This window comes from Phoenix dactylifera, chromosome 5, assembly GCF_009389715.1.
Source record: "Phoenix dactylifera cultivar Barhee BC4 chromosome 5, palm_55x_up_171113_PBpolish2nd_filt_p, whole genome shotgun sequence".
NCBI lineage: Eukaryota > Viridiplantae > Streptophyta > Magnoliopsida > Arecales > Arecaceae > Phoenix > Phoenix dactylifera.
The window spans coordinates 12,707,005-12,715,911 of record NC_052396.1 but is presented as its reverse complement, the minus strand read 5'-3'; positions in this window follow the sequence as shown (position 1 = coordinate 12,715,911).

The following is an 8,907-nucleotide window of genomic DNA, read 5'->3' as shown; positions in this document are numbered from 1 at the left end:
AAGAGACAGGATCAATATTATGCCCAATATTAAAATCACTCTCCAGTAAGTAGACAATATAGTCATTAGGCAAGGCAGACTTTCTTTCCCTTTGTGATCTCCTAACTTGTGGTTCAGAAAATGACTCTACTGGTGTTGGAGGAGGAACGTGAAGTTCTTCTTGATGCTCAGGTTCTTCATTAACTATTGTAATTGGCTGAGAAATAACTTTTTCTTGTACAACAGGAATCGGAACCACAACTTGATCCGGTTCAGCAAAAATTTTATTTAACACGGAGCTCTCACCATTACCAACATCATTTTCTAAAAATTTTGCCGTAATGGACTCAACAATTCTGGTGCCACGATTAGGACAATAGAACTTATAATCTTTTGATCTATCTGGATACCCAATGAAAAAAAACCAGGTGTGGATTTGGGGTCTAATTTCTTTTCATAAGGATTATAAATCCTAACCTCAGCTGGGCAGCCCCAAACTTTAAAATGGGCTAAACTGGGTTTACGACCTATCCACAATTCAAAAGGAGTTTTCTCAACAGCTTTACTAGGAACCCTGTTCAGAATGTACATGGCAGATTTCAATGCTTCACCCCATAAGAATTCTGGCAAATTTGTTCTACTCATCATACTCCTGACCATATCCTTTAGAGTCCGATTACGCTTTTCAGAAACACCATTTTGCTCAGGTGTTCCTGGCATTGTGTGTTGAGGAACTATCCCTCATTCTTGTAAAAAAAAAAATCTCGCAAAGTCACACATGTTCTGACCAGACTCGTCATACTTACCATAGTATTCACCACCACGGTCAGATCTCCCAACTTTAATACTTTTCCCACATTGTTTTTCAACTTCCATTTTAAATATCTTGGATTTTTCAAGAGCGAGGGATTTATCATTAATTAAGTAAACATAAATATAACGCGAGAAATCATCAATGAAGGTTATGAAATATTTGTTCCCACATATAGTAGAAGGTAACAGTCTACTAATATCGGTGTGAATTAGTTCCAAAAGACCATCGCTTCTAGTGGATCCCTTTCTTGTAGTTTTAGTTAGCTTCCCCTTATGCAATCTATGCAAGTGTCAAAGTCCGAAAAATTCAGAGAGGGTAGAATCTCAACTTTCATCAATCTCTCCATTCGCTCTCTTGAAATGTGCCCTAAACGCTTATGCCATAATATAGAGGAACTTCTTACCAGCCAATATGGGAAGCCAGCAGAATGGCATTGTATAATATAAGCAATTAAGGGTTTTTTTTTTTTAATGATTAGATGCTAGGGTTGTTACCACTATTAGTTCTTGTAATTATTAGGGTTGGGCGGTCTCCCTTTGATTACCAAGACTAATCAAATTCCCTCTAGAAGTTGGTGACTGCAGAGGTTTCATTGCAACAACCACACCCTTCTAAGCTAAAATCCCAAAACAAAAGGGTATCCAAAGGATTACAAAAAAGGCCCTTTTACCATGCAGTAGTAGTAATCATATCAGTCTTAATTCTCTCCTTATGATGTACATATTACTAGCTGAAGGGTCTTGTTCATCCATTCATTACCATTTATGCCTCGGTTATAATAAGATGACACAAATATAGAAGAGGTATAGTTTGTAGGACTCATATAGTACATCCACGCCATTCTTACTCACAGCAGATGGTGGGTCATTGAGCTGCACCCTTCAGTTCATGTCATGAACTAGAGAGACTCCGGATTGGTGAAGGTTGTTTTGGACGTTGGGCACATTAAAAAGCATTCTTTCTTTGTGAGCACTCTAAAGTTCTACTTGACTCAACGCTAGGGACAACCGAGTAAGGCCCATGCTTGAGGAAATAGGACACCAGTGTGCGATATCCAGTATTCAATGTTCAACGTATGTCACCTACTCAATCTGTCCACTAGCGAGTCTTAAACGAGTAGCAAAGGGATGGGTGCCGTTCTTCCTCATCCAGCATTCTGCATGGAAACTTTTCTTCTTGCCTTCAGCATTTTCTTAATGTTGCCAGGGCTTCCAGCAGGCACTACAAGGCATTTTAAGTTTGATGCATGTGATGTAGCTAGTTTCAATTGGAGATCGGTGAGCTATAGTTATGCTAAGCTAATAGAGCATAATTCAATATCTTATCTCACGACAATTTGGTTTCACAGGTTAGGATGGTGCTATCTCCCATCTCACATAATTATTTTCAGTCAAGGTTTCAATAGCAGACAATTGGCTTGAAAAGGGAAGAGGCATTCAAAACTGCGGAAACAACATATTTTATTTAATATCATCCAAATATGATGCATGCAATCAATGGATGATAACATATCTATTTAATCAACTTGGGCTATTAATTAGATAGTCCGTAATCAACTTGGAAAAAAAAAACATATAAGTCTAATTACGGTAAGAGCCTCGGTGCATCATTGTAGAGTCGCCTTTGGGCTAACAATACAACACGCTATAAGGTACTCTTAAAACATATCATGAAGCTAATTAACAAAATCACATCAGCTTTCGAAACACCATCACCTTTGGGCAGAAGAATGATTCTAGGCTAATGCAATCCCATTAATCACTTCATGTCATTTTTCCAAATCATCATACACAATAACACCTTCGGGCAAGATATTGCATTCAATGATTTAGCAAAATGCAATGCTACCTTTTTTTTTTTTTGAGAAAATCAGATAAATATCAGTGAGTGTGCCACTTTGGTGACTACCACCCACTTCAATTTCAAAATATCCTCTTAATGGGAAAATAAGGATAGTCTTTATGCCCAACAATTTTCAATCACAAAAATAATGGTTTATGTGACAAAAACATAATCATCAAACATGCTTCAAACATAATCAAAAATACATGTGATTGATTAAACAAAAATGTTAATTACAAAAGGCATATATGGCAGCAAGAGATGTCCAAAATTTAACAATTTATTAATTTAACACCTTAATATTAACATGCATGAGGGCCTTGATTCAGATTATTCAATATTTAAATAACAATTAAATGGGTTACTAACTCTTAGCCCCAGCCCAAAATCCCATTCTGGTCCATTAGGATGCAGTGCAAATAAAATAAATATGAGCTGATTAAATAAAAGGGCCCAACTTGCAATTATAGACCTATTCAAATTGGGTTTAGTAGGCCAAAAAACCCTAAATTATTCCTCCCTATTTTCCTTCTTCTTCCCAGCGCCGCCACTGTTCCTGTTTTTTTTTTTTTTTTTTTTTTTTTGTTTGGGAAGCAGCCCGTGGCTGCTACCCATGGCAGCCCCATGGTGGCAGCCCGCGGCTGCCACCCATGGCCGCCACCCACGCCGGCCACTGCGAGTGGCCGGCGACGCTCCCTGGGCCGCTGCGACGCCCCACGGCGTGCGGCCGCCCTTGGGGGGGGGGGGGGCCGCGAAAGCCTCCGGCAGCGGCGATCTCCGCCCGTGAAGGAGGCGGGATCCCACTATGGCCGGGCTCCTTTGGGCGGTGGTTTCCGCCCACGGCGGTGGCGTGCGAGCCGCCTGAAATTCCTTCCGCCGCCGTCGCACGGCACAGAGGCGCCGGCCAGCGGCGAGGAAAGCCCCTTGCCATCCTTCATCTTCTTCTTCTTTCCCATGAAGAGGGGATTTGTAAAACGGGAAGAAGATGAAGGATGTCTGCGGGAGAAGAAAAAAAAAACAGAGAGATTTAGTTCATCCATCTCATGACAAAAATTGGTAGACTAGTTGCTAGGGAGAGGAGAATACCAATGACATGTCACGCTGGCCCCAAAGCACATCAATGCTTTGGAAGATGATAAGGAAGAAGATGACTCATGCGGTTGGAAGATGAAGCTTACGGGGAGGACAAGGAAAAAGATGAACAGTGAAATCCTTTTCCCTTTTCTCTTTTTATTTTTATTTTTTTTTAAATCCGAAAATCATATTCCATACAAATCTAAAATAAAATCAAATCAAAAATTTGATCATCAATGGAAGATCCGTGTATGAAGATTTATGCAGAAAATCCATTCACCATATATCACCAATGCATAAAATCAATCCTTAAATCCAGATAAAATAATAACTGTGTATGAAGGATTCTAATCCTAGCATGGATGCTCTGATACCAATTGTTAGTCATAAATAATAACATGCTAAGATTTAGAATCACAAATAATACCGTATTCAAGTTTAAGAGATATACCTGCGGAAGACATATTGAATACGTTCCTCAATCACCTAGAATAATAGCGGCTGGATCTTCCCTTCCTTGCTCCTCACAAAAGATAGCCGTCAATGGGGCAAGCTATCAACCATATGGAGATGAGAGGGGGACCTAGCCTATATATAGGAAACATAGAGGAGCCTTCCCATTAAAGGCTCCAAAACCTTAATTAGGTTTCCTGGCCTACATACCAAAAGTACCACAATAAATAGGACTCAATCCTATACATCTAAGGTGCACCAAAGTCCATAAAACAAAATGATCACACATCATATTGGGCTTAACCATAGTACCATTCTGAGCCATACGTCTAACCCGTTTTATAAAACAAAAATGCGCAATCAGTGTAAACCCATATTTTGAAATTATTCTAACACTCACTAGTTAATTCCTAACCAACTAAAAACCCCCACCTTCTCAGGAGCATAATAAGATCAGATGTCAATCATTCCAGTAACTTTATGGCCACTAAAATTCAGAAAAAGATAGAAAGATTTAACAAACAAAAATCCCTGAAAATGACGACCTCCAAATAAAAGTATCTGGACTGTCTCTTAATTGAATGAAATTAATTATTCAATCAGCATTAAAACTTCCCAGAATTGATTGACCCAAATATTCCTTCTGAAAACCTGATTTCTGTTGAAGTCTTCCCAAAAATTAATCTCTCAAAATGCCTCAACCAAACAATTCTCCTGATCAGTTCATCTTTTATTGTCATTTTTTAATGAGAACGGTAATGAGCTTCCCTTATATTATCGGTCTTAAAATTAACTGTTGAAATATAGAAAATAACCTCTTCTGGTGCATGTGAAGCTTAATTAAGGAGCATTTACTTCATGACATGGATGTGGTTTCAAAACATGCGAACTGCTGTTAAATTAATTGCCAAACGTGTAGGTGATGTCTCCTTGCATTAGTGTTCTATGAGACTGTTTCTTCTTACAAGCTGCTTGTTTTATTGCGCCCAAATGAATTGCACTGCATTGAATTGTGAAGTAACCGTCCATCAGGACTTTGAAACTAAATGAAATAACGGCCCATTAGAAAGGTTCATGAAACTGATTCTTTTCTCCATTATATATCTCTCTTCCATTTCCTCAACCACATCCCCACCCCCCCCCCCCCCCCCCCCCCCCCCCCCCCCCGCGGCCCTCTCCCTCTCTCTCTCTCTCTCTCTGAGATGAAAGGTGGTCTTTTAGAAGTTCTACTAGTGAGCGCTGAAGACCTTAAAGATGCTCATTTACTTGGTTCTCTCTCTCTCCCTCTTTCTGTGTGTGTGTGTGTATGTGTTTGACCTATAAAACTTCAGGTTGAAGTGGGTCAATCAGAATTAGATCCGACCCGTATCCAACTGGATATGGTCCAAACCCAACTAAACCCAATCCATGTCAAAGTTCGGATTCATGGGTCAGGTTTCGTTACTAAACCACTTGAATTCCAGCAAGATGATCATCGGGTTTCGCAGGATCGGACACGATCTAACAAACTCGAATGGATCCGACATGAAAGTCTGGACTTTGTGTTGACCGACCAAGTAAACATGTTGGATCTGAATTAATTGACCTACCCGAAGTCCACTGTGGCTGGACCCAATTCAAGCCAGACCTAGACCTAACCTAACCAAACTAAAGCCCTGACCATTCCTCATGGCTCAAGAATACCTCGACAGGATATTTCTGACATTATAATATCTCATATCTTGTGAATTTTTAAGTTAATAGTCTGTAAATTTCAAGGAGTCTGGCAATATTAATATGCTAATGTTGTGTGCAGGATTATCAAGGCACTATGTGGTTCTAAAATGCGGTGGGCAGACTTTTACGAGTAAAATTACAGCGGGTTTGTGCTCTCCCTCTTCTGTTTTTCCCTTTTTTGCCTATCTTAATTACCTTTTCTAAATGACCGAGTTTCGGTGGTTCTTTTTTTTTTTTCTTTTTAACCTTTTTAGAGTGAAAAAGTTCAATTCCGCCGGCTAGACTTACGCCATTGTTGGGGGAGAAACCCTACTTAAACTTTTTAATATGCATGGCTCAGTGGTAACAAATCTAGCTCGTTCATGATTCTTTATCAGTAAAATAAAATCTTTGAGAATTTAAAAATGTTATTTTATTCTCAATCTATAAGGGGCTATCTAAAATGAAAATAAATAAAATGTCTAGGATAATTGTGCACATCAAGTTAAGAAAATTAAATGCCTTGTAATATATCATCCAACTGCTTTATTTAGGAAAACTAACATATTGATTGGATTATATTTATAGTCTATCACTAGAGATAGAGGTTGATCTGTTTTTAAAAAAAAGAGCAAAAAATCTTTTAGGGTTGAAACACTACAATCTACAACTAAAAATTACCGCTTAGTTCTTCTAACAAAAAAAGAGCTACCCAATGCATGAGATTCTCACTATTGCAAGATATGAGGAGTATTTTTATGCTTACATATTTCAAGGTTGGAATTGTTCTTTAAAAATAGAAGAGTAGAAAAAAATAAAATTCTTTAAAAACAAAAAGTAAAAAATAAAGAAACATTAAAATATACAACTAAAAAGTATTCCTTAGTTCTTTTAGGGTTGGAATTTTTTTAAACAAAAATAGTAAATAATTTGTTGAGTCATTACAATATCCAAGTAAAAATATTGCTTAATTCTTTTGGGGTCGTAACTGTTATTTAAAAACAGGAATAAAATGAAAAAGTTCTTTGAAAATAAAAAAGAAAAAGAATCTTCTAGGTTTGGAACATTACAATATACGACCAAAAAAATGGATTAGTTCTTTTGAGGTCGTAATTGTTTTTCTAAAAAAAAAAATAGTCAATACTTTGTTAAGATATTACGAGATATAACTAAAAAATATTGCTTAGGTTCTTTTGGGATTGGAATTGTTCTATAAAATTAGAAAAGTAAAACATAAATATAATTCTTTTAAAAATGGAAAAGAAAAAAATATCTTCTAGGATTGGAACATTATTACAATGTTCAACTAAAAATACTGCTTAGTTCTTTTGGGGTTGGAATTTTGTTTAAAACACAGAAATAGTAAATAATTTGTCGAGATATTACAATATACAACTAAAAGGTATTGCTTAATTCTTTTGGATTGGAATATTTTTAAAAAAACAAAAATAATAAAAGAGAAAAGTGAAAAAAAAAGGGGCGGGAAACTATTTGTTGCGAGTGGGATTTTAACCCACGCCCTTTCAAGCATGAACCTTAATCGACGAACTCGGTCATCTCAACTTTTGCTTCTGGTTGTTCTCAAATATAAAGAAAAGAGCAACAGAGGTGCCGGTTCCCACTGTTCTGCCACATCAACCCCATGCCATCTATCGACTGCAGCAAAGTATATGCCTTCTGAAGGGAGAAAACTATATGCCTTCTGAAGTAAATGTGTGGTAGTTTCATTTAGGGAGAAAACTATATGCCTTCTGAAGGGAAGAGCTAGCTTGACATATATAGGCAGATCTTTAATTTCTTCACCAAGTAGCAAATCTTTGAGTACAACTTTACATGTAGCACCATGTCCTTGAAATATTCTTTTTTGCCCACTGTCACAGGAAAAGACAGGAAGGTCTGGTGGAACGAGAAGTTTACATTCAAGCTATCATCTTCGGAATGGAAAGATATGAGCAAGCTCAAGTTAAGAATCATGGAAAAAGATAAATTCCATGAGGATAGCTCCGTCGGCAAAGCGACGTAATATTTCACATGGCATTGTGAATTTCACTGCTTTAATATTTACTTCTAGTTATTCTAGTAATGGCTACTAATGTTTTGCACATAATTCATGCTTCTTTTACAATGACGATAGTAATATCATTAATAGTTGATCCTACAAATGAAAACTGAAACCTTTCATTTTCTAAAATTCCTCTAGCCATTTGGGAAAAATGCTCAATGGCCTGTACACACTCAAAATGACAATGATCTGAGATCATAATTGAGCTGCATCATTCTCAACCTGGTTTAAAGTACTATTGCATACCGTTTCTTCTTTGAATTAGGGCTGCCTATGACATTTCGCCATATAATACTTTTCTTTGAGTAAAAATTTCACTATATATCATTACAGGAAAAAAAGGGGTTTGCTGACTCTTTCTGGCTGACGCTAGGAGAAAGTGTTGCTATATAGCGATAATTTAAAGTGTCATTATATCATGACGCTTTAAAGGATCGTTCAAGACCACCCATGTGGCAGTCCAGCATGCCACTTAATTTACATCACATAATATTACCTTGTGTATCTTAAAAGTCATAAAAAATGGCACGTACAAAACCATGATAAATTTGCCCTTTATGTAACATATTGACTAATAAGTGATGATCAACTACAATAGTTGATTGACATGAAAGAGATAGGTCAGTAATAGAATGCCAGTAAATTCTACTAGCTAGGTATGACAACTCACAGTAAATGATATTAGCAAAAGATGAATAACAACTATTGGTTACATTACCAGACCATGCTAGTGCTAAAGGCTGGTCTATAATGAAGTGATAGAGCTTGTTGGGTACGGTAACATGTATGTTATAGCATTTACCACCGAAGCAGTTTTTATCTGATAACTATTTTATAGGTTGTATTCTAGAAGTGGTTCAGCCATTCTATGAACCACTCCTAAAATGATGATGCAGAGTTTATTTAAGAGGCATTCTGAGCGAAGGAAGTCAGAAAGGTGGCATTGAACTGATGCCAGCTCCATACAATGTAGTGCTCGAAGATGGCA